The sequence below is a fragment of the Eleutherodactylus coqui genome, chromosome 10, assembly GCF_035609145.1.
Source record: "Eleutherodactylus coqui strain aEleCoq1 chromosome 10, aEleCoq1.hap1, whole genome shotgun sequence".
In the NCBI taxonomy this organism is placed as follows: Eukaryota; Metazoa; Chordata; class Amphibia; order Anura; family Eleutherodactylidae; genus Eleutherodactylus; species Eleutherodactylus coqui.
Genome location: NC_089846.1, coordinates 134,531,926 through 134,558,138, shown reverse-complemented (window position 1 = coordinate 134,558,138; position 26,213 = coordinate 134,531,926). Strand labels below are relative to the sequence as shown.

Here is a 26,213-nt window from a genome sequence, read left to right as displayed (position 1 = left end):
CAATACCAAAATTCTTATATTTTTTTTAGGTTTTTCCACTTTTTCACAATAAAAACCCTTTTTTTGGAAATTATTGTTTTTTTCTAAACTCACTGCATTCAAAGTCCTATAACTTTTTTATTTTTCCATGGGCGGAGCTCTGTGAGGGCTTATTTTTTGCGAGACGAGCTGTAGTTTTTATTGGCACCATTTTTGGGTACATATGTTTTTTTTTAATTATTTTTATTGCGTTTTATGGGAGGCAAAATGCTAAAAATTAGCATTTTGCCTCAGTTTTTTAGCATTTTTTTTACACTTTTAGCTGTGCAGGATAAAAAGTGTGTTCAATGTATTGTATGCATCGTTACGGATGCGTCGATACCAAATATGTGGGGTTTTTAATTTTTTTTAATTTTCTTTATGCTAATATGAGAAAAAGCATAAAAAAGTGTTTTTTAACATTTTCTTTTTACATTTTTAGTTTTTGAACTTAATTTTTCTCTTTTTTTTATACAATCTGTGTCCCTCTGAGGAACTTTTACTGTAGCACTTCAGATCGCTGCAATAAGGCATGGCAGGGCTTCTTCCCTGCCATGCCTTATCGCTTACTATAGCGATCATAGGCTATGGCAGTACTGGACGTCGGTATCCGGCATCCTGTTGCCATAGCAACCAGCCGGGCTCTCGCGATATCATCGCGAGAGCCGGCTGGAGACACAGAGGGAGCGTGCTCCCTCTGTGAACTCTTTCCGTGCCGGGATCTACTTAGATCGCGGCAGAGAAGGGGTTAACAGTGGGGGGAAGCGCATCTCCGATGCCCCCCCGCTGTCGCAGCGGGATGCCGGCTCCTGCTACGGGATAGTGCGAGATCTGCTATGATCTCGCGCTATTCCCATGACGCAAGGGTACGTCATTTTGCGGGAAGTACCCGCTTCCCATGACGTACCCTTACGTCATGGGGCGGGAAGGGGTTAATGACCTACTCTTAGGATAGAAAATCAAAAAAAGATTGGTGGGGGTCCGCTGCTTATGACTCCCACCAATGAGTTGATGAGAAGCTGCTATGGCTGGCCGGAATGGTCAGAAAGCCATTCATAGGGCAGTGGATTGGTTTGATACTGCAGCTTTCTCTTTGACTCCCATGGGAGTTACAGAAATAGCATAATGCCTGGTGCTTGGTTGTTCCTGTCCTCCCGACGACCCCCGACCACTGCATTCAGGGTAATTGGGGTGTGGGGGGCCCTAACACAAGATAGCTACAGATCTCCGAGTTGTTACCAGCACCTGGCAGGCTTCTATGGCACATCCTGCGGATCTGCCAAAAAGTTTGACATGGGAATACCTTTTTAATGCCCAAACAGCATCTTTAAGGGATTACATGTCATTTTTGTATCTTGCATTGTGTCATTTCTCTGAAATTACTTTAAGCCTTCGCCTTTTCAAATGAGCGGATTGCACCCAGATGTTTAATATACATTACAGAGCCGCTCTTACCTTGAAATGTCGCTCTGTTAATCTAATTGTGTACATCCCTCCACATCACTCCCGCAGAGCGGAGGCCGCCGAAATGACTTATTGGTACAAGTACACAGCTACACTGCACAATATTAAGGAAGTATTTCTGGAGTTCACAAGATTCGCCGGAGAAAGAAAAATTGAATTCTGTTCCGAGCGATATATTCCATTTTGGACAAGCTTCAGAATTCATGAATTAGTAATAGATTTTATTTGATCTCTGCAGTATGAGCATTTTTAATGTATAATAGAGCATGTCAGCTTTTAGTTTAGTTCTCGATCCAAAGATGTATGAAAACTGTCAAAAGTGCACAAGGTGGAGAAAAGAAGAATAACTATTAATCTCTTCAGTGTACAATCTCTATCTAGCATGGAAACCGTGTGCACAGGGGTATAAAATGGAGCCCTAACTGTGGTACAATGTGTCTCTGATTGTATTTATCGGGCCATAACAATACATAGTATTTACGGAGAATGATTGCCAGAGAGGTAACAGGGAGGCAAGAACCTCAAAACAGTTATAGACTTAATGGAAATAACTTACAGGAATATTACTAGAGATGAGCGAGCACGCTCGGATAAACCAGTTATTCGAGCGAGCCTCATTCTTCTCAAGTAACTGCATTCTTGTCCCAGTGTGCTCAGGGGGCGGCGGGGTGTAGCGAGGGACAGAGTGAGAGAGATCTGTCTCTCTCCCCCCCCCCCCCCCCCGCTACCCCTCGCTACCCCTCGCCGCCCGCTGCCCTCCCGAGCACACTCGGACAAGAATGCAGTTACTCGAGAAGAGCGAGGCTCACTCGAGTAACTGGCTCTTCCAAGCGTGCTCGCTCATCACTAGTAATATTCCAAGTAGAATTGCAGACAGGTTGTTATTGCAAATTCTTGCAACACTCTGACGTCAGTGACAGCTGCAAGCATGGATCAACTGTCTCATTTGTGGGCAGGATCGCCATGCTGATCTGTGCATGCATGCATCAGTGACGTCAGAGCATTGAGAGAATTTGAAATGCTGCCTTAGAGGAGAGGAGCGGGCTTATGGACAAGGCTTGTTGAGGAGAGAGACAGTCCCTCTTACCCACCGACTGCTCTTCCTAACTTACATGCCACGCGGGAAAATTTTAAACAACAGTTACAGATATGGCCTTGTAAATGAACATGGGGCAATAAGTTTTCTAGATGGGGGCAAGTGATTATTTTAGTTCTTGCCTTGGTTTAGTGCCTTAAAAAGTGCTGATAGGTTCCCTTTAAAGAGCCCATTCGTGGCGATTGTATCCATTTGCCATAGCAATTGAATCCCCTGACTAATAATATGACCGCCGTGCACCGGCAGCAGAACATAGGAGAATGGCACTGGATCAAGGAGAGGTACTATATGTAGAGCCTTGTGTGGTGCAGAGTTTAAGCTCTCACTCACAACCTGAAGGTTGCAAGTTCAATCCCTGCATGGTTCAGGTAGCCAGCTCAAGATTGATTCAGCCTTCCATCCTTCTGAGGTCAGTAAACTAAGCACCCAGCTTGCTGGGGGGAGGGGGCAATAAATAAAACAAATTACCTGAAAGTGCTGTGGAATAAGTTGGCGCTATACAAGATTTATTTTTATTTATATGTAGCATACTTTTACAATAAAATGGCAGATTAATTTGTTGCTTTAGGAATCTCTTCCCGATTTCCCAATACACTTGAAAAAATAAAACTAAATGCAGCAAACTAATATTAGAAGAGATGTAAAAAATATTGTAACATTTGCATTACACAGTAAAATGGAATCTTGCATCTGATATGTCCTGACTTGTTGCCAGAACTGTAGAATGAATAAAGAGGGCCAATAAAATGTGATATCTTGCAAACATTCCTTCTCACGGTTACACTTGACTCCAACTGGCACGTTTTCAATAATTACTGATTCCAACTCAGAATACCTGTTAAACACATTACTTTATACATATTTATAGGCCTTTTTTCCTTTTCTGCTTATAACACCAACAGCATGTTAATAATTTGTATAGAGGATTGCACATGAATATTTAGAGACTCTCCGGTGGAAACCACAGTAATGTCAATTCTCGTGTAAATTCGTATCTGTACTTTTGATGTCTATTGCCACCATCCTAGGCCGTTTGATCCAGGACTAAACTAATTGTCAACTGCAAATGTCTACGTCCTATGTATTCTGCCGTTCCCACTAAATCATGGATGATTTCTATTTCTTGTAGATGATACAAGGCTATTGTTAACCAATCACCCATGCCGATCCTGGCAGTGGATTGGGGCTTTACCACTGCATGGGGCATGCATTATGCCGTAGAAGGCACAATTTGTAGCCTTTCGTGGGCGATATACCTGCATCTGTGGCTCTCCAGCATCTTATACACAATTTACTATGATTTGTATAACTGTAGTATCAGCTAGACATGATCTTCGTTATTTAGTGCCTGTGCAAGACATCATGGGTAATGTGGTTAGCACAGCTACTGGCTTTTGACAGTGATTTATACAGCCATGATGACAGAGACTCGGTTCTTCCTTTATCAAAAGCTGAAATAGATTTGTCATCAGACTATGGGGACAGCTCCAATCTGCTACTAGCCAAAATGGCATAAAAAATATTGTGACATCTGGGTAATAAGTGTGATCAAAGAATACACTAGACACATAGTTATTGAGTAGACGGTACTCTGTAGAAAACATATAGCACACCGTGCAATATTCTCGGTCCCCCATGGCTGGATGCAGTTTCATCTACATACCATAATGGAGTCTGACCTTTGCCATAAACACCCTGACAGCTCAGCTATCCTCACCCCAGCTTAAAGAGGTTATCCAAGTTTAGCATACATCTGTCACCGGTTCCCACATGGTATAAAATAATAAATTGCAGTTACTCACCTCTCCCTGCTCCCCCGTTCATCCTCCACCACCGACTCTGGATTCCCTTTGACATCTACAAACAAGCTGCAACAGCCAATGACAGCACTCAGCGAGCATGGCTGAGCACTCTCATTGGCTGCTACAGTATGATGTTTTTGAAACTTCTCTGCTGTCTGTTAACAAAGAGTAAAAACCGGAGTCAGGGGTGGAGGAAGAATGAGAAGAGGTGAGTAACTGCTCATTTGTTATTTTATACAACCGGGAACAGAGGCTTCCCTTATCTCAGGCAACCCCCAACCTGAAGAAGAGGCTCCCCATCTTGAAATTCATTTCATGCTGGTTAATGTTGATTCATTAATAAAGAAGTTCTTATCCTCCACTTCTTGTCTAAACATCTTCTCTGTGAAGGTTGCGCCATGTGACAGATTTCTTTCTACACACTACTGTCTGCACATTAGTCCATGCCTACCACCAGTAAGGCTTACATCTGGCGGACAGCACCTTCTTTAGCCCATCAGCTTAATCCTATGGCCTTACTCTAAGCATTCACCTTTACTTTTACATGGACCAACAGTTGCCCAAGAAACCATTCAAAAGAGCACTTATGGACAACTGTTGGCCAATGTAGACATGGGACAGGATAAGCGAGTAAGAATTGCTCACTTGTCAGGGTCACTCAGTTTTCAGCTCACCCAATAAACTGAGCAACTATTTGCCTGTTTAAACAGGCAGTCGTTCACCTATGAAGGGCTGCCTGTTTACTCAGAATGGAGTTGGAGAGCTGGAAGAGATCTCCGGCAGGGGCGTAACTATAGAGGATGCAGGGGATGCGGTTGGACCCGGGCCCAGGAGCCTTAGGGGCCCATAAGGCCTCTCTTCTCCATATAGGGAGCCTAGTACTATGAATTAAGCATTATTGTTGGAGGCCCTGTCACCAATTTTGCATTGGGGCCCAGGAGCTTCAAGTTACGCCTCTGATCTCTGGCATGCTTCACCTCCATTCAGTGAGTAATCATTGCTCTTTCATGAAAGTACAGGAGCGATAATCGTTGGGATGACTGTAAGTGCTTAAGTGCTCAACAGTCGTCCCATGTAAAAAGTACTCAAAGTCAACACCAGAGAGTCACTGCAATTATCCTTTTCTTACATAGTTAATGAGGGCATGGGAAAGTCCATGCCTCCTTGTGGAGGTTAAAGGTGAAGATTGCACAATTCCTTGGACTCCACTCAATGGTTGATCCTGACTATTATTCCACTACTAATTCAGATGTTCCAGACCACTTCATGGCTGTCATTACAGATGTTGTGCATTTTATATTCCAATTATTTTTTTCTCCATTACTACTATATTTACTAAACTAGAAATGTAAGATTCTGTATCAAATTACTTGAACCCATCAGCTATCATATAATAATCTCATTTGGGTGAAGGGACAAATGCAGGATTCCTAAATGGGGTTTTTCAGGTGTAATCTCCCCACACCCCCATTTTATTTCTGTAGCCACTGCTGCGACGCCTTTGTTCTGATGATCATACATTAAAGGGTTTGTGCCAGGATGCCCTATTATTTCATATTAATGTCACAGAGTTTCTGGTTCCTTGCTTCGGACTCCCCTCTATGCCCCAGAATGGAGAGCCACTCAGTAAGAGCGTCTTCCATCCTGAAGTTCCTTCTGCCATTCTTTTATTATAGGATAGCTATTCATATGAATGGCAATCCTGTAATAATATATTTCCCCTGAAGGTAAACTGTCAGGCTCGCCGTAACTTTTCCAGAACAAGTCAGCTATTTTCCAGGGGTGCCGAAAGTGGGACCACCCGGAGCTCTGCATTCTCAAAACAGCTGTGCATTTTGACCCAATCTCTTTAATGGTCGGCCATTAGAATTGAAAATCCTGGAGGATCCCTTTAAGTTTTAAATCTCTGTTTACCTACAGTTCTTGATATTCTCTTACCCATGTTGTTAACTTACTTCTATATTCTAGTCGTGACTATAGCAAACAAAGTTCAAAAACATCATGTTGGTCTGTATGAATCAATACATCAATGCTGTACACACGTCCATTTAATCGGAGTGGATAATGTAAGCCTATTAGGAATAAATCAAAGTAAATGGATGCTTCGAAGCCGCAGCATTCTGACATATGAAGGACAATTCTGTGTACAGCAGTAGCATTTTATAGTTTATCAGTTTCTCCTCTACATTTGAATGTACTTAAAGGGTTTCAGATTATACAGAAGGTTACACTTTTATTTTGCAGACACAGCACCATTATGTCCCTAAGCTGTGCCTGGTATTGGTGAGCTGCAATAACAGGCACAGCCAATGAAAGGAGGGGGGCACTGTTTCCGGAAAATGTTCAAAACTGTGTTGACAGAAAAATAAAAAAGTTATGGTGGTCAAAAAATGGTGGCAGAAAATAATTAATTTTTTTCCCCCAAAATATTTTGTTTTTAAAAGTAGTACAGCAAAAATTTAGTATCATGTCATCTTTGCCACAGTATGTACACCGTAAAAACAAGACCCGCCCAAAGATGGCGGAATGATGTTTTTTTTCCATTTCACTCCACGTAACAATTTTTAAACATTTTTCAGTCCAGTGTATAGTGCATTAAATAGTCTCATTGAAAAAAATGAACTCGTCCCGCAAAAAAAAAAAGCCTGGATAAATAAAAGAGTTGCGATTTTTTTGAAATCGAGGAGGAAAAAAAACAAAAAGGAAAATGAAAAACGGGCCGGTCTTTGAGGGGTTAAATAGTTCAACGCAACTAATATAACAAGCTGAAGTTTGTAAATTTGGCAAACTTAATATGCAATGGGGGGGGGGGGGGTGAATATTTTTTATTGCAGATTTTTTCTAGTAGTTTAAAACCCTTTTTAGCTATTTAAAAATATATGTTTCTGTTAAAGCAATGTGATGGGGCCCCCATTACAGCTCACTGATGGTTGTCACCCAACTTCCCTCATCACTAAACAGACAATTAAAGTCCCCTATGAGCACCATAGCAACGTCATCACATTTTAAAGCAATTTTGCACATCACTTCTTCATCTTCTTAATGCATTAGCAGTAGTCAGCTGAGACCAGCTCTGATATCTGAGATGTCCATTAAAGTGACCCTCTAGTCCTAAGACAAAATTTCCCCCAGGATTGAAAGGGGTAGTAATATTACCTAGCACTCCATTCACATCAGCATTGGTGGTTCCTTTCGAAACCTGCATCATTGATATCTACTAAAAAGCAGGAGAGAATAGCGCCTACCCAATCCCCCACAACACCTAGCCAATGAGGTCCATTCTGCACCGTTTGGTTCCTTCATATGACTGTTCTGTTTGGCCGCGGGTTGCCATTTTCCTTTTCCCCAAATGGAGCAGGAGAACGGAAACCCCTAGTGCTGATGTGAACGAGCCCTTCCTTTGTGCTGTTCCTCCTGGATTCTCCCATTTTCATAGCCCCTCCCAGTGCACACTGTATATTGGTAGTCTTAGGCATATCATGCTGCTCTGATTGGACAGCACTGTTCACATGAGTGGTACTGGCCAATCAGAGCACTGTGTAGTGTCTTAGACTATCAATACCCAACCAACGTATGGCGGGTAGAAGACAGGAGAGGGACCACAGGAACTAGTGGATCTGAGGACAATGGTACAAAGCAAGAATACTATGTAATATTGCATCCTTGGACAAATTTTTATCCAGGATCAGACTGTTGCTTCAATATTGGGGTCTGAAGACTAGAGGCTAAATTCATTTTGGGGGGGTTTAGGTCTGTGATCTAGATGAATGCGTGGGGCCCTCATACCCTATAAACACAAAATAAAATCACGCATAGACAGTGAGTGAGTCTGCTTCCTATAACGCCAAAGCTGCCTAAGTCCCAGGCTTGTAAAGCAGTTCATAGTATCATATAGACGTTGTAGTAAGGTAAGCACAGTCCAATCAATAAGTCATTTTGAAATGAAGAAACCTTTACATTTCTTTTACCTGCTCTCCTAAATCCTACGGTTTCTGAATGTACAATTTTTCTATATTTTTATCCTTAGAACCATAAAAGTATTATTTTTCTGATGCTCAAATGAGCCAAGTACATAGCCTCTTGGCAATTCAAACTTGGATATAAATGAGAAGCTGTAGATCAGGGCATATTTCAGCCTCACCGATGGTTTAGGGCCATTCGGCTTGATGTATTTGCCCAGGCTATGTTCTGCCTCCACCATTGGTGAAGAGAAAGCTCAAGTAAGCAATGCAGCTTTCACTGAAAAAAACTACTTTCAAGTCTCTCCAAGGGATTTCAGCTTCCTGCACAGCATAAAAAAACAAAGAATGAAACCGCCTATAAGATCCTTGTTGCCGTTACAGCTAACAAATGCCTTCATCTTAAAGTCTTGCTGGTTTAGATCAGATTGACATTTATGCTGGAAGCAGATTGTAAAACATGCAGAGAAATAGTGTCAAAAAGGTAATGAAAACTTTTCAAATAAAGCTTGGCTGTAGAAAGTGTTCCGAGCAAAATGGACAATTTCCACTGTTACAATAAATATGCATTGTTGTATGTGGGTGTAATATCACCAACATGGGGAGCAATTGTGAGAATACTCAGCCCTAAGAGAATATTTCTCTATAATGGATGGGTCAGATATTGGGCATGGCAACTTATCAGTATATTAGGGGGTTGGTAATGAGACTGCTCTTGGTATCACGCATTGGAGCTTCTTTCACTGTAGTATTGCTGGTGGAGGGTGTTGTACTATGTTGACTAAATGAACCAATCTCTCCACCCATTGCAGGTCTCATAATAATAAATATCTCTAAGGGCTCTTATACAAGGCAGTTGCACTGATATGGTGCCTCTATGGGACACTATATTCCTACTAAGAAACAATGTGTCTAGAATACAGTACCTCCATAATACGTATGTGATGCTGAATGCCACATTGTTTCTCATGAATTCACATGGAATAGCCTGATATTGGTCTCATTTCACTTGAAGGCGCATAGAGGTGCAGTATGGGCTCAGGATCTGTTCAATATAGATCCCAATTGGGACATGTGCAGGAGACCTAAAGTCCACATACACATAAGAAAAAAGTTGGCCAAATCTTTAAAAATTGCAAACATTTGATTGACTGAGATGGCCATCATTCATTGACTATCTATCATTGATCAGCTCCCATGTTTTTTTGTTTTTTTTTTAAGTATGTATTAAATGTATACATTTTCTTCCTGTGTAGTTGTGATTAATGCCATTTATTGGCCATCTATCACCCATAGGCTGCCATATTAAAAAGTATACATGGAACATATACTTTTTAATCGAATAGTGCAAAACTGTACTGAATTAATAAGACAAATTGTATAACTTAATACAATACACGAAAGGTTGAGTCAGCATGTCAATATTGCAATGTTATAAGACAAAACTTCTATTACACACTGATTAGTCTATCCACTGTGTCAAATTTCTAAGTATTGGGACAATCAATATTAAAGGGGTTGTCCCGCGCCGAAACAGGTTTTTTTTTTATTCAATAGGCCCCCGTTCGGTGCGAGACAAACCCAATGCATGGGTTAAAAAAAAAAACGTTTAGTACTTACCCGAATCCCCGCGCTGTGGCGACTTCTTCCTTACCTTAGCAAGATGGCCGCCGAGATCTTCACCCACGATGCACTGCGGGTCTTCTCCCATGGTGCACCGTGGGCTCTGTGCGGTCCATTGCCGATTCCAGCCTCCTGATTAGCTGGAATCGGCACACGTGACGGGGCGGAGCTACGAGGACCAGCTCTCCGGCACGAGCGGCCCCATTCACCAGGGAGAAGACCGGACTGCGCAAGCGATTAGACGCTGAAATTAGACGGCACCATGGAGACGGGGACGCTAGCAACGGAACAGGTAAGTGAATAACTTCTGTATGGCTCATATTTAATGCACAATGTACATTACAAAGTGCATTAATATGGCCATACAGAAGTGTATAGACCCACTTGCTGCCGCGGGACAACCCCTTTAAATCCAAATAGAGGAAATAACTGCAGCCTATACAGTAACATAGTTGATAAGACTGCAAAAAAACAGGTCCATCAAGTCCATGCTATAGTCCTACTGTGTTAATCCAGAGAGAGGCAAAAAAAAAAACAAAAGGCAGATGTGAATGGCATATAAGGGGAAGGGCTCAGTCACAGAGGTGTTTTTTTGCCCGTTTTGCAGATGCGCTCGCGATCTGCAGATATATATACCCAATGCTTCGCAATGGGATCGGTCACATGGCCGTTTTTTATGCGGATGTGCCGAAAATTATATGACACAACGATTCGCAGAACGCATGTAACTGCGTTCTGTGCAAATTGTTGTTCTTGTATATGCGCTCAATGGGGCCGGCGGCAGCAGCGCTGACCCCATTGAGAACATATAGTAAAGATGGTTCTCCTCTGCCACAACTGTCAATACAGCCGGCTCCATTGAAAGCAATGGGCTGCTGGCAAGCGTTGTATTAATTTTCGGGGAAGGGCTTCAAATGTAAGCCCTTCCCTGAAAACCATCCAAAAAAGTGTAAAAAATAAAAAATATATATATATATACTCACCTTTTTGCAGCTGCCGGAGATCAGCCACGTCCGTCGGCTCTTCTCCTGAACTGATTTCTGTAGTATTTAAAATCCCTGCCTGCTGAGTGGGCTGCCTCTGATTGGTCACAGCCCTCAGCCAATCAGAGGCAGCTCTCACTCACCCATTCATGAATTCAGCTCTCAGCTGTTATTCAATAGCTTATAGTTGAAGCCCTTCCCCGAAAATTAATACAGCGCTTGCTGGCAGCCCATTGCTTTCAATGGAGCCAGCTGTATTGCTGGCTCCATTGAATTCAATGGGCGAACATCATTCTCCACTGTCACAGCTGTGGCAGAGGATAGCAGGCAGCGCCTGTGTGACCGAGCCCTTTGGGCTAATAACCGTTGCTAGCAGCGTTTTTTCAGCCGTGACGCTGGCTTCGGTCACGCAATATTTTTGTGCGCATCATTTTTGCGCACAAAAAAAAAATCGCACGAATAAACGCCCATGTGACTGAGCCTGAAAAATGTTTTCCTGACTCCATATCTGGCATCAAAATAAATCCCTGGATCAATGTCCTATCTCCAGAAATCTAGTGACTATAACTTGTAACATTACGTTTTGCATCCAGACCCTTCTTGACCTAGTACACTAAATTAACCAGCGCAATATTCTGTGGCAGAGAGTTCTATACTTCTGTTGGTCTTACAGTAAGGAAGCCTCATCTATGATGATGGTGAAACCTTCTTTTGTCTAGACATAGAGGATGTCCCCTTCTCTTGGTTACAGGCCTAGGTATAAAAAGCTTGTAGAAAGAAAAGGCAGGCACTTCATATGTAGGGATATCATATATATCAGGAAAAGAATGTTTCAATTATTGTGCTTACCTTTGCAGGTTGTGTGCGACACATCACCAATTTAGCCAAATAGACAATATCCGAGGCTGCAACCGCTTTACCCAGGATATGGAGGGTGGTGGTATGAGAATAGAATTTGGCATTGAGTAATGTGCTGGTTGAAGTAATCATCAGGGAATATTGGCTCATAATTTGGTTAGTGTTTCTAAATGCATAGTATAGGGTATTAGACTTTAATAAACACTGATAAAGTTATGAGCCAATATTGCTTGATGATAACTCCAACGGACTGGACCAACAAGTGCACCAAAGAGGTCCAAAGAGATCATTAGAAAGAGCTTCATGCTATCTATTCATAGTGAAATCTCCATGCTCAGGAAAATGATTCCATGGAATTAGGACTAATAGTTATAAAGCAAAGATGTCATCAGCTAATGTGAATACATGTAATACTCAGAGCAAACCAAGGTGGAGGTCCAATTGCGTGTAGACACTAGCATCATTTCTCAAAAGTCACTGTAAGCTCTTCCTTTATTCTTAGCGTATCTAATTAAAACAACATTCCAATGAAGTTTGTTGCATAGGAAGGGCTACGGAAGATTAGTCCAGCACCGCACTCCTTGGGCTCAGTCACACGGGCGCATCGGGACCCGTACACCAGCGCCGATGCGCCCGTGTGACTGACAGTTAGAAGACGGCCGTACCTGAAGACGGCCAATGCGCCCGTGTGACTGAGAACTTATAAAAGCTGCCTAAAAGAATATCTTTGTTACTCATGGCAACCAATCTTTTCCGTGTCCCATTCTGTAGATGCTATGGTGATGATGAGTGAGAGTAAGGCATAGCGTGTAGGAATATTAGTTTTTTTCTAATGACTGGGCCATGTGAAGCTCCACCGATTAGTTGATGAATGAACAAGTGCTCATTTGTAGGCTGATAGCATCTTCTGTGCATGACGGTGCTTCTCCCCTTCTGAACCGGGGTTTTGCGGCTGACAATGATAATACTATTTGGGCGATGAGCAATCACATTAATAATCATCGGCTTTGTAGAGTGCATCAGCTTGTATAAGAGCCTTTTAAATAAGCATCAATCTCTTTTATCAGTCCTCATTATACAGTTCAGATGGAGCCATGTAGAAGGACCTTTAAGATGAATTCATTCTGCCATATCTGTGGCGCATACAGGAAACTCAGGTATAAAAGTTAACATTTTCTGTATAGTTTGGGTAGTGGTGATTCTCAGAAACCATTCTGTGCTCAAGGAACCTCGGCGTTGATTTAGTAGTCAAGTGAATATGTTTTTCCCTTGAGTTCTCCTCTGCTATAAAAGATAAGTAGTGTGATGAATGTGATTTCTTTTTTGTACAGGCTCTAGATGCGCTGATTTGAAAGACTGAAGAAATGTAACCCTATGATGCTGAGCATATGCGGATTTATCTTCTGTGTGGACACCAAATTATCACAATATGCCAGCGTTGTGCTGAACAATGCTATTCCGGAGAACGTCAGGACAGACTTTGCCGAGGAGGTTGTAAGACAATTGGCAGAAGGTAACTATATTTTAAAGACAAGAGCAATTAGAATATTTTCTTACAAAACTTTTCAACACACTTAACCCTTTCCAATCCAATTTGTATCCTGGTTTTCCTAGGGGGCTTACTCTTTTTCTGCTGTTATACAACGGCGCTATCTGCTGGCTAAAGCCAGTACTGCATGAGGTGACACATTGGATAGGCTCCGACAGCAGAGAGTCTGGCAATATACAGTAAGAGAAGCCCGACGGACGTCTTCCAACATCGGAGCTGTACAGCCTTAAATCATAATGTCTTCAGACGTCAGACAGTGAATTGGAAAGGGTTAATATAAAATACATCCAAAACACAGCATGGAGTAAATGACAAACTGTTGTCAGAGGCGGCGGAACGAATGTTTCCCCAAAAAGGACAAAATAGGAGAACCGATGTTGATCAGATGTGACACTCCTGACCTTCATCTACAGCAAACGTGTAACAAAAGAATAATAGAATCTGGAGATGTAAAAACTATAGTAGAGAATTTTTGGAGAATTTGCTAAATTTGCATGTATTTTAGTTTTTCAAAAAATTGCTCAATCAGTTTTGCAAAAATATATTTTCTAAATGTGCTCGGTAATAAAATTATAGGAAGTTTACAGAAGTGGGATATACAATGAAATTATATATTTAAATATACAGAAAGAATAGCGAAGCTCCGCCTTCAATCAGGTCGTCCCATGAAGGCAAGAACTCTCCATACGCCATATTAGAATGTAGGGATGTTATAAAGTGGGTTTGCAATTAATTAATATCCAACCCTCTTGTTGACCCACCCATCCTTGTATTAAATAGCAGCTACTGAGGGGGTAATGTATGGCCAGCCTCGGCATCTGGAGCATCTGGAAGACAATCCCGTTTTCATGTAAAAGGAGATGGTCATGACAAAGCAATCTCTTTATTTATTTGGCTACATGGTCAGAAAATGCAAAATGTAATATAATGTTTAAGTTCTCTTCTTCAGTCTTTCTTTATGCTTGTTTTCAGTATGTTTTAACCTAGATAGCATGGGGGAGAGTAGGGGGAGGGGGGGGGGTGTTACTGTTGGGAACTATCAACAAGATCTTTAAATTCTTCTTATTAAAATATAATCCCACCATGTTGGCTTGTAATAGGAAAGATAAAACCAAGAGTACAGAGTAGTAAATACTGATTAATGGTGAGCTGAAATCGTGATGACAGAGAAGCTTCCGAGGCCACTTAACTGTGGGCTCTAGTTAGCTCCCGCAGTAAGTGGAAAGGTGGTGCCAGAGGCAATAGCTTTTGCATGACAGATAAGTTGTCTATGTCCTGTATTCTGTATAACGTATTGTAATATTGCATTTGTAATAGGTTTGACATATTCTAGATGGACGGACTGTTCGGTTCTTCAGTTTCCTTAACTTGACTTAGCTACAACCTCCCACCTCATACTTCTTCTCGTCTTTCTGCCACTTGCATAAAGTTACTTCTGCACCCTCCCCCTCCCTCACTGGAGATGAGCAAACTTTTCAAAAGTTTCCCAAATTTCATTAAAAAGTCTGGTTTTGGCGGAATTAGTCAAAGCCAAACAGGGGGTTCATAAAATTAAGGACAACATCAGCATGGAGTTTACATGTTGTCTTTATGTTTCTTGTGCTTTCCCTTTTTCCTCCTCTGGGTTAAAGTATAGGGTTAGCACTGTTGCCATACAGTGCTGGAGTGCTAGTTTCAAATCTGGCCAAGGACAGCATCTGAATGGAGCTTTCATATTCTGTTTTTTTCTTCTTCTCCTGCAGAGAAGCATTGCTCAGTGGTTGGCAGTGTTGCCTTCCAGTGATGGAGTCCTAGGTTCAAATCTAACTAAGGACAACATCTACATGGAGTTGTCCAATTTTGCAAGGCAACAGTGCTAACCACTGAGCTACATCCATTGGAGAGGAAGCTCTGCCGCTGTCATCTTAGGGCTCTTGAAAAGTTTGCCATATTTGCTCTAGGGGATTTTCTAAATGAATTTTCCAATTTGGCAGAAATGAACCGCCTAATGTTTGGGTTCTTGCCGGACCAAATTTTTAGCAAAGTCAGACCCGAATTTGGGTTCTAAAGGTTGGGTTCGCTCATTTTACCCTACAGCAAATGAACTACTAAACTGTAGCATGGTAACATGACCAAAGCAGGAGTTGTAGACGCGGGGCATCGCTCTGCAGATGGATGATGCAGCAGTAATATTCACACTTAAAGGGGTTGTCCCGCGCCGAAACTGTTTTTTTTTTTATTCAATAGGCCCCCCGTTCGATGCGAGACAAACCCAAAGGATGGGTTAAAAAAAAAAAAAAGTTTATTACTTACCCGAATCCCCGCGCTGCGGCGACTTCTTTCTTCCTTTATCAAGATGGCCGCCGGGATCTTCACCCACGATGCACCGCGGGTCTTCCCCCATGGTGCACCGTGGGCTCTGTGCGGTCCATTGCCGATTCCAGCCTCCTGATTGGCTGGAATCGGCACACGTGACGGGGCGGAGCTACGAGGACCAGCTCTCCGGCACGAGCGGCCCCATTCACCAGGGAGAAGACCGCACAGCGCAAGCGCGTCTAAAAATGCCAGAAGACAGCAAATTTAGACGGATCCATGGCGACGGGGACGCTAGCAACGGAACAGGTAAGTGAATAACTTCTGTATGGCTCATAATTAATGCACAATGTACATTACAAAGTGCATTAATATGGCCATACAGAAGTGTATACCCCCCACTTGATTTCACGAGACAACCCCTTTAACTCTGTTTTGAGGTTCACAGACTTTGCAGTATAATCTCTCTCAGCGATTTCAGCTGCACGGTGTTTGGCTACTGCAAGTTGGATCCAGTTAATTCACACACAAAAGAAGAGACATTAGCTACACATTAGTTCAAATGTTTACTGAAGGCTTCTCTAAGGATCACTAGAAACAACACTTCAAGTGCCAAGGAAAAAGTCTTTACATTAAATTCTCTGTTTAATTAGCTTTGTTGATTAATATAGATTATATTTGAGCTTTGCTGCACTTATGTCTAAGGGCTCTGTCAGACGAGCGAATAGCGAAATGTTTAGTTGGGTTTTCGATTCGCATCTGTTAGAACCAATGCTTTCCAATGAAAAAGTCTTATCTGAACTGAAATGCAGGACTAGACAATAAGCCACCGACTTGACCAGAAACCCCTCAGACAGAAAGTATAACTGAAGTCCTCTGTGAGGAGGAGCCGGAATAACATACATGTAGCTGCAGATAAGGGAAGGGGTTAAAAACTAGATCAATTTAATTGGTTGATCCCATTAGGATTTAGCCTCATAAGTCTTAATTTATTTTTTTTTAAAAAAGAATCCCATGCATATCAATGATATACTGTGGGGATAAATGCAAATAAATGTCTGAATTATTGACTCTCGTTACATTCTATCAGCATCAAATGTGTAGATTTCAAGGAAATTTAGACTTTGAAATTTTAAATGCATTTCAGATTATTGTGGGCTTTATGGCCCAAAACCTAATGAGCACGTATGTATTTTTAATAGAGCTTTTGCAATCTCCATATTCCTTCTCCTTCCTATTTAAGAAACAGCAGTTAGAATTAGAATATTTATAAAGGAAGATAAGAGTCCAAAAGACCTTTTTTTATAGACAGTGTATTATGGCTGCAGTTATCAGGGAGGACGTGTTAAAGTGAGACATTTTAGATTATGCCATTCTTTTAGCTGAGGAACGTTCAACAGAAATGTTTAAAATCAATAAGAACGCTGAGATTATACTCACAATTTCATTATACTGTTTCAAACTCTCTTATGAAAAGGTCAATTTAATTGAAAGTCAATTAGCCTACAGGAAATCTGTTTTGTTTTTTTTAAGTATGGAAAGAGTTTTATGTAAAGCAAAGCAAACTCCATGCAGATGTTGCTCTGGACAGCTTTAAACCCATTGGCAAAGTACTACTGTGCTAACCAGTTAGCCACAATGTGTCAGGACTGGCGGTTCGTGAGGCTTCTGTGACCACACCGCCGGCCCTATCACCGGGGATGCAGCGGTGCGGCACAGGGGAGCTCGGGCTCTGGTAACCTCCCCTGCCCAACGTAATACTGCTCGCCCCCAGGTTGCTAAGGACGCAGCAGGTGCTGCCCAGCGCCGCATCCCCATCGCCATGATGACCAAGCGCGCATCCTTGGTCTCCGTCTGTCCAGCAAGGCTGGGGGCGGATTCCCCAGCACCTCGGTGATTGAACTCTGCTGCTGTCAGGCTACCCGCCCCAATCAGCTGCTGGGGCGGGAGTTCTGACAGCATTTAAACGACTCTGTTCCTTCCAGCATTGCCAGTGTTAGTTGGGTCTTCTGCTGCACTCGCGTTCTTTGGGTTTGCCTGTCTCCCTTTTTGACTATTTGCTTTGACCCTGACTCCACCTTCGCCTGCCCCCCTTGTACCGTGTACCTTCCTGTTGCTGACGCGGATTGCCTGACTTGCCTCTGTGTTTGTTTGTCTCAAGTGTCTGTTTGTAGACCCCTTGCCCAACTTACCTAGAGAGTCTAGGGACCGTCGCCCAGTTGTCGCCCTGGGGTTTACCCCCGGGGGGGCAATTGGTGGGGACAGGGGTTACGGGCAGTTTCAGGGACTTCCAGTACCCGGACCCCAGTTCCCTGACACAATGCTTCTTGCTTCCTTTTGTATTATGTTATATCTAAGTTTAAAAAGCTTGTCCTCTTTGGATAATGTCTTTTTTATAGTCAGCAGAGTTGAAATAATCCCGTCAATCTAGTTCTATATTCTTATGTTCTTTGTGTTTTGATGCATATTATGATCTTATTTTCGCCTTTGCAACAGTTGCCGCACACTGATTACTACAGTTCGTTTGTGTTCTGTGTTCTTATTATGTTAATTTATATCCGTTTTTGCTGCATCCCCTGATCTTATTTGTCTAGGCAGCAACTGCCAGGCACCGATTGCCAAAGTTAGGTTTACTTCGCAGCCAATATTGCCAAGTCCTTTTCCATCACACTTTTCCTATCTAGCGTGTTGCATCGGCATGTATTTTCCCTTCTCAAGTGGATAATCTTATGTTTATCTGTTTGTCTTCATTTGCCACTTCTCGGTCCAAGTTTCTAACTAATGCAAATACGGTTTTAACAAATTCTGGTTCTATTCTATTTGAATTACACAGTTTAGGATTTCTGAGAGAAAAAAAAAATGTGATTTTACTCTACAAGCCCTCTACAAAGTCATTATTAAATACATTAAAAAGAATATGGCTGACTTATATAGGTATTAAAATCACCCCTACTCTGAACTTCCTCTACAAATGGAACTACACGTCTTTGTTTGGCACCCTTAAACTAGAAATGAAAAAAATTGAGTCAGCGCTCCCTCTCTTTGGTAGGACGCATAAACTCTATTAAGATGAATGTTCTCCCACGATGTCTCTACCTATTTAGGAGCCTCCCAATTAGCACCCCTCCACTAGAAATGAAAGCTATGCCACAGGCCATCTCGCATATAATGTGGAACAACAAGAGACCTCGGATTAAACAAAATATAATGTTTTACCACAGAAGAATAGGGGGGCTATCTGTACCTAATTTGCAAAAATATTACTAAGCAGCATAGATGGCCCAGATCCTCCTCATTTTTGCAGACCCAGGAACTCCCCATTGGGCAGAGATTGAGGCTTCCCTGGTGTCCCCAGTGGACCTGAGGGCTATCTTTTGAGAAAAAAAGCTAACTTCTCTGTAGGACACCACCTCTCACCCCTCACTTTCCACCTCCTTACAATATGGAAACGTAATAAATTCAACTATTCCTTAAGCTCAGCTCACCCTCCACTGTAACCTGTTATCCCAAACCAAACTTTCCACCCCAGAAAGCTAACAGATAGTTGTATCTGGTGGCGCATCAGGGGACTGGTGTCGCTACACCACTATGTCACCTTGACTAAACTTATGACTACACAGCAAATTACAGAAAAATACTCGGTCCCAGGCCACCTGTGACTGGAGGCTCGCCAGATACACAGCTTCCTGCAATCCATGATCACCAACCACACTCCCAAATATCCAATATGCAGTTTGAGAGACTGTGTGTCAGGTCACTCCTTTAGTCAGGAACGATTTCTCTCCTCTATAATAATATAAATCAACCCTCACATGACGATAACCTCTGTTCATGCGGCGCTGGGAGGAAGACCTGAACATTGCACTTTCCACTCCGAGATAGAACAACTGCTGTGCATTTATTGCCAAGGGAAGCTAGGAGGTGACTTTGGCTGAATCATCTTCTGAGATATTGCAGCGGGCTCACTATGTCCCAACAACGATTCACAGGTTCTCTCCCACCACCTCCCCCAACTGCTTTAGAGGCTGTGAGGCATTGGGTTCCGTTTTGCACACCTGGTGGACATGCCTATTGGCGAGATCTCTATGGAGAAGAGTGGTCAGCCTGGTGTCGAGAGTCCTGGGCAAGACATTCCCTCTCACCCCCTCGGTCTGACTGCTGTTAGACAAGCGGACCGGGTTTAAAAATCAGCAAAACAAACCCTCCCAATTGATCTGTATGGTGGCCAGGATTTATATAGCATCCCAATGGTTGAAGCCCTCCCTTGATCTAAACCCCATCATAGCTAGAATTTCCAAAATGATGATCTGGGAAAAATTGTCCCCAGGAGGGATGACTGCATGGAGGGTTTCCTCAGGACTTGGCAACTATGGTCTGACTAATTAAAAATCCCAAATATGGCGCAACGTCTGACATCATAGAAGGAATTTCCTTGAGACACATCAGACAGTGATAATAATAACACTTGTAATGGAAACGAGATCTACCCCATTACAACTATAATAATGAGTGGAAACCTTTTGTTCTGTTATGTTCCATGTTTATTTGTTCAGAGGAGTGTTTGCTAAAAGCTGTCAGTTATGTGACTGTTATCTCTAAAGATCCCCCTGCGAGGAGTATTATTGAGCCTTTAATTGTATAAAACTATAAAAAACTCAAATAAAAGCTATTGAAACTAAAACAAGGTTGAATACTAACCCTTGTGGAACCCCACCAGTATTGTTAAGTGAATTGAACCTGTAGAAACCGGTTTCAGGTTGAACATTGCTAAAAGTTTTGTTTCGCATGAACCTGAACTGAGCTTTTAGCAAAGTTCTACCCAGTGCAGGATTCTACTGGTTCGAATCGCTCAACGCCAGTCCTTAACACGGGTGTATAAAGGCCCATTTACACGCATGATTATGGCTCACAATTCGTTCAAACGAGTGAAAGTGAGCAATAATCGTTACGTGTAAACATGAAGTCATCATGCACTATTCATTCACTAGTCATTTATTGCTATAGTCGTTAGTTCATTTGCTTGCCATTAGGTTTGAATAGCAGTCATTCAGTCTTTCAAATGACTTGAGGTGTGCGGTGATTGTTTGCCCAGCAAACACAATGACTCCTGTGCAGTAGACAATGGTCTTTTCTTTGCACTAATTAAAAAACTTCCTGACTGGAGATCCCTCGCATATACACACGCCCACTGAGCAAAAACATTTACAGTGTTTACACAGCTAATGAGGAAAATGGTGAGGATTACAAATGATTATCTTTACGGGTAAACGCCCATCATTTGAAAGCAAAATAAGTTGTTGAGTCGTTCATTCATTCAAACAACAATCGTTGCGTGTAAATGAGCCTTAACAATATCTAAGAGTCATAAAAGTCCCATATAACACTCTCAGAATGCTATAAAGAGTTTTAGGACTACTACACAATATTAGATATAAGTTTTAGGGGTTTTGGCAAACTTCCAGTCCGGTTCAAACTAATTCGGACCTAACTGACCTTTTTGCAAAAGTTTGGCAAACTAGTCGAACTTTTCAAAAGTTTGCTCACCACGACCCACTAGTAAGAGTGATGAAATCTGGAAGCATCCTATTAACGACAACCATCTAAAAGTAAGAAATATGCTCTAATGTATGATGGTCGAAAACAAAGGTCTCCATCTATAAACTCAGAGTTCTCTAACAGCCTGTTTGACAATGCTTATTTTGAGTCAGTCTGCATAAGATGAAACATATTTGCTAACTTTCTGAAACTTTTTGTTATTCTGTTTCCAGAACACAATGTTTTCATGAGTAGTAAAATCAGAGCTGATGTAGCGTATGCCTTCCTTGGAAATTGTTCTATACAAGCAAAGTGTGATATTGAAATACTGTTTCTCATAATATCCCTGTAGGAAGGGATGAAGTTATTGGAATTGCATATACCTACTTAAAGTAGCTATAGTAGTTTGTCCGAGACACTCTTTAAGAAATATGTATAAAGTCTGAAAGAAACTTGATTTAAAGTTTATGGATCTAGGACAAACAAAACCGAGCGCGGTGCGTACCGAAAATAATAATCGCTTTTCACTTTGCATTATAAATGGGTTTTTCTTTGCTTTGAAATACTCAGCGTTGGAATTCCTAATTTTATAATGTCTGTATAGTCTTAAATGCCCAAGGGGAGTAATTATCTATACACCTATAAACAGACAGGATTTCTTATACAGTATAATAAACCCAACTTAATTGTTTTCTTCAGTCCATATTTCAAGATTTAATTTCAAGCAGGTAATGATTGTCATATTGTCAATGTCCATAAAGTGTTATATTGTATTAGGATAAAGGCCATAATTATCTGGGCCAAAAACCTTTTTAGGGTTGATTCCCTAATACAATTTGTGGAAAGTTACGGGGGAACAAATCTGGAGGTCATTGGGAAAGGTTAAGCTAATGGGTTCTTGGAAGATAAATCAAGTGATTCCAGAATAATCCTCTTCCTGTATAAAGGAAAGAATCCAAGTGCTGAATGATACATTGTAAGTTACGGTTTACTTAAAGTGATCTGTATGACGATCATTTTAACTTATAAGGTTAGTTTGTGTGGGAATTTGAGTAAAGCATCAAAAATACAATAATCTACAACTTGATTTTCTTTTCTAAAAGAAAATGCAATTACGATGTTACAATGTTTATGCAAAGCCAAACAACTGCTCTAATTTGCACCATATTTGGCACATAGGTAAATTACACATGTTCTTGAATAGTTTTAGACCAGCTTTCAGCTCTCTAGAGCTCACTATTCTAGACATATTCCTAAAAAAATCACAATCTAAATGCAAATATTAAAGTAGCTGGGTTACCGTACGGTCCAGCTTCAATAGAGCCCATCTATTAAAATAACAAAGTGAACTATATCACTGGGACTACAGCAGGACTGCAGCTCTGGATCCTGGTGGTATTGGAGGGTTAAGTATTAGAGATGAGCGAGTATGCTCACTAAGGCACATTACTCGAGCGAGTAGTGCCTTAGCCGAATATCTCCCCGCTCGTCTCTAAAGATTCAGGTGTCGGCGCCGGTGACAGGTGAGTTGCGGCGGGGAGCGGGGGGGGGAGAGGGAGAGAGAGATCTCCCCCCCCCCCCCCCGTTCCTCCCCGCTCTCCCCCACCGCTCCCTGCCCCCTGCCGGCCCCCGAATCTTTAGAGACGAGCGGGGAGATACTCGGCTAAGGCACTACTCGCTCGAGTAATGTGCCTTAGTGAGCATACTCGCTCATCTCTATTAAGTATAGTTCACTTTATTATTTTAATATGCGAGGTCCTATTGAAGAGTGTTTGTCCAGCAACTGAACCATTTTCTTCATTCGCCATGAGCGGACTGTACTTTATTCCGTTTATTATGTTGGCTTCGTATCAGTAGCAACTAGAGATGAGCGAACGTACTCGTCCGAGCTTGATGCTCATTCGATTATTAGCGTGTTCGGGATGCTCGTTACTCGTGACGAGTACCACGCGATGTTCGAGTTACTTTCACTTTCATCTCTGAGACATTAGCGCGCTTTTCTGGCCAATGGAAAGACAGGGAAGGCATTACAACTTCCCCCTGCAACGTTCAAGCCCTATACCACCCCCCTGCAGTGAGTGGCTGGCGAGATCAGGTGTCACCCGAGTATATAAATCGGCCCCTCCCGCGGCTCGCCACAGATGCGTTGTGACATAGCTGAGGGACAGTGCTGCTGATGCTGCTGCTGCTATAGGGAGAGCGTTAGGAGTTATTTTAGGCTTCAAGAACCCAAACGGTCCTTCTTAGGGCCACATCTGACCGTGTGCAGTACTGTTAAGGCTGCTGTGAGCAGTGTTGCACTTTTTTTTTTTTTGTATATCGGGCATGCAGAGCATTGCGTCCTCAGTCTGCAGTAATTTTACATAGTATAGGGCCAGTAGTGGTGAGGCAGGGACAGTGGGAAAGGTGAAAGAGATATACTGTCTATATAGACAGTGGGCTTTTTCAACCAAATTTGGGAAAAATACTATCTTTGGGCTGCCTGTGACCGTCTTGAGTGTACTGTGTCTCTGCTGGGGGTAGTAGTCCTAATTAATACGCAGCTAAGTGTTACAGCAGGCTTGCGCAAAATTCTTTCCTGGCTCTGCGTTGCCCGTTACATCACCGCCGTCATCCCGTCCAGAGGGAAACAGTATACATATATACGCTGCCTACAGTATCTGTCTGCTGTCTCAGCTCAGCCTTTAAAAAAATAGAAGCAAAATACTTAAGGCCTACTAGTGGCCTTTGGAAACTTGACTGCTTCTGCGCTGTGAATTCCACTAGCTCAGTCATACGCACCTACGTCTCACTACAGGCTTGCGCAAAATTCTTTCCTGGCTCTGCTGTGCGTTCCGTAAGCGAAGTCAGCCTCCAACCACAGGCCAATAAGTGGCACATTTAATTACAGCGTTCTGTTTCTGCACTACTGGTAATACACCATGCTGAGGGGTAGGGGTAGGCCTAGAGGACGTGGACGCGGGCGAGGACGCGGAGGCCCAAGTCAGGGTGTGGGCACAGGCCGAGCTCCTGATCCAGGTGTATCGCAACCGACTTCTGCGGGATTAGGAGAGAGGCACGTTTCTGGCGTCCCCGGATTAATCTCACAATTAATGGGTCCACGAGGTAGACCTTTATTAGAAAATGAGCAGTGTGAGCAGGTCCTGTCGTGGATGGCAGAAAGTGCATCCAGCAATCTATCGACCACCCAGAGTTCTACGCCGTCCACTGCTGCAACTCTGAATCCTCTGGCTGCTGCTCCTCCTTCCTCCCAGCCTCCTCACTCCATTACAATGACACATTCTGAGGAGCAGGCTGACTCCTAGGAACTGTTCTCGGGCCCCTGCCCAGAATGGGCAGCAATGGTTCCTATACCACTGGAGGAGTTTGTCGTGACCGATGCCCAACCTTTGGAAAGTTCCCGGGGTCCGGGGGATGAGGCTGGGGACTTCCGGCAACTGTCTCAAGAGCTTTCAGTGGGTGAGGAGGACGACGACAATGAGACACAGTTGTCTATCACTCAGGTAGTAGTAATTGCAGTAAGTCAGAGGGAGGAGCGCACAGAGGATTCGGAGGAAGAGCAGCAGGACGATGAGGTGACTGACCCCACCTGGTTTGCTAAGCCTACTGAGGACAGGTCTTCAGAGGGGGAGGCAAGTGCAGCAGCAGGGCAGGTTGGAAGAGGCAGTGCGGTGGCCAGGGGTAGAGGCAGGACCAGACCGAATAATCCACCAACTGTTTCCCAAAGCGCCCCCTCGCGCCATGCCCCCCTGCAGAGGCCGAGGTGCTCAAAGGTCTGGCAGTTTTTCACTGAGAGTGCAGACGACCGACGAACAGTGGTGTGCAACCTTTGTCGCACCAAGATCAGCCGGGGAGCCACCACCACCAGCCTCACCACCACCAGCATGCGCAGGAATATGATGGCCAAGCACCCCACAAGGCAGGACGAAGGCCGTTCACCGCCTCTGGTTTGCACCACTGCCTCTCCCCCTGTGCCCCAACCTGCCACTGAGATCCAACCCCCCTCCCAGGACACAGACACAACCGTGTCCCGGCCTGCACCCACACCCTCACCTCCGCTGTGCTCGGCCCCATCCACCAATGTCTCTCAGCGCACCGTCCAGACGTCACTAGCGCAAGTGTTTGAGCGCAAGCGTAAGTACGCTGCCACGCGCCCGCACGCTCAAGCGTTAAACGTGCACATAGCCAAATTGATCAGCCTGGAGATGCTGCCGTATAGGGTTGTGGAAACGGAGGCTTTCAAAAACATGATGGCTGCGGCGGCCCCACGCTATTCAGTTCCCAGTCGCCACTACTTTTCCTGATGTGCCGTCCCAGCCCTGCACGACCACGTCTCCCGCAACATTGTACGCGCCCTCACCAACGCGGTTACTGCCAAGGTCCACTTAACAACGGACACGTGGACAAGCACAGGCAGGCAGGGCCACTATATCTCCCTGACGGCGCATTGGGTGAATTTAGTGGAGGCTGGGACCGAGTCAGAGCCTGGGACCGCTCACGTCCTACCCACCCCCAGAATTGCGGGCCCCAGCTCGGTGGTGGTATCTGCGGCGGTGTATGCTTCCTCCACAAAACCACCCTCCTCCTCCTCCTACTCCTACGCAACCTCTGTCTTGCAATCAAGATGTGTCAGCAGCAGCACGTCGCCAGCAGTCGGTGTCGCGCGGCGTGGCAGCACAGCGGTGGGCAAGCGTCAGCAGGCCGTGCTGAAACTACTCAGCTTAGGAGATAAGAGGCACACGGCCCACGAACTGCTGCAGGGCCTGACAGAGCAGACCGACCGCTGGCTTTCGCCGCTGAGTCTCCAACCGGGCATGGTCGTGTGTGACAACAGCCGTAACCTGGTGGCGGCTCTGCAGCTCGGCAGCCTCACGCACGTGCCATGCCTGGCCCACGTCTTTAATTTGGTGGTTCAGTGCTTTCTGAAAAGCTACCCACGCTTGTCAGACCTGCTCGGAAAGGTGCGGCGGCTCAGCGCACCTTTCCGCAAGTCCAACACGGAAGCTGCCACACTGCGCATCCTGCAACATCAGT

General features: G+C 43.6%; 1 protein-coding gene across 1 annotated transcript in view; it reads left to right on the top strand.

Annotated features, from left to right (window-relative positions):
- The window catches only part of HTR2C (5-hydroxytryptamine receptor 2C), a 486,357-nt gene that overhangs the window by 358,718 nt on the left and 101,426 nt on the right, over positions 1-26,213 (top strand). The window contains exon 4 of the mRNA XM_066579897.1: positions 13,135-13,316. The gene's annotated coding sequence lies outside the window, so the exon portion shown is untranslated. The remainder of the gene's footprint in view (positions 1-13,134; positions 13,317-26,213) is intronic.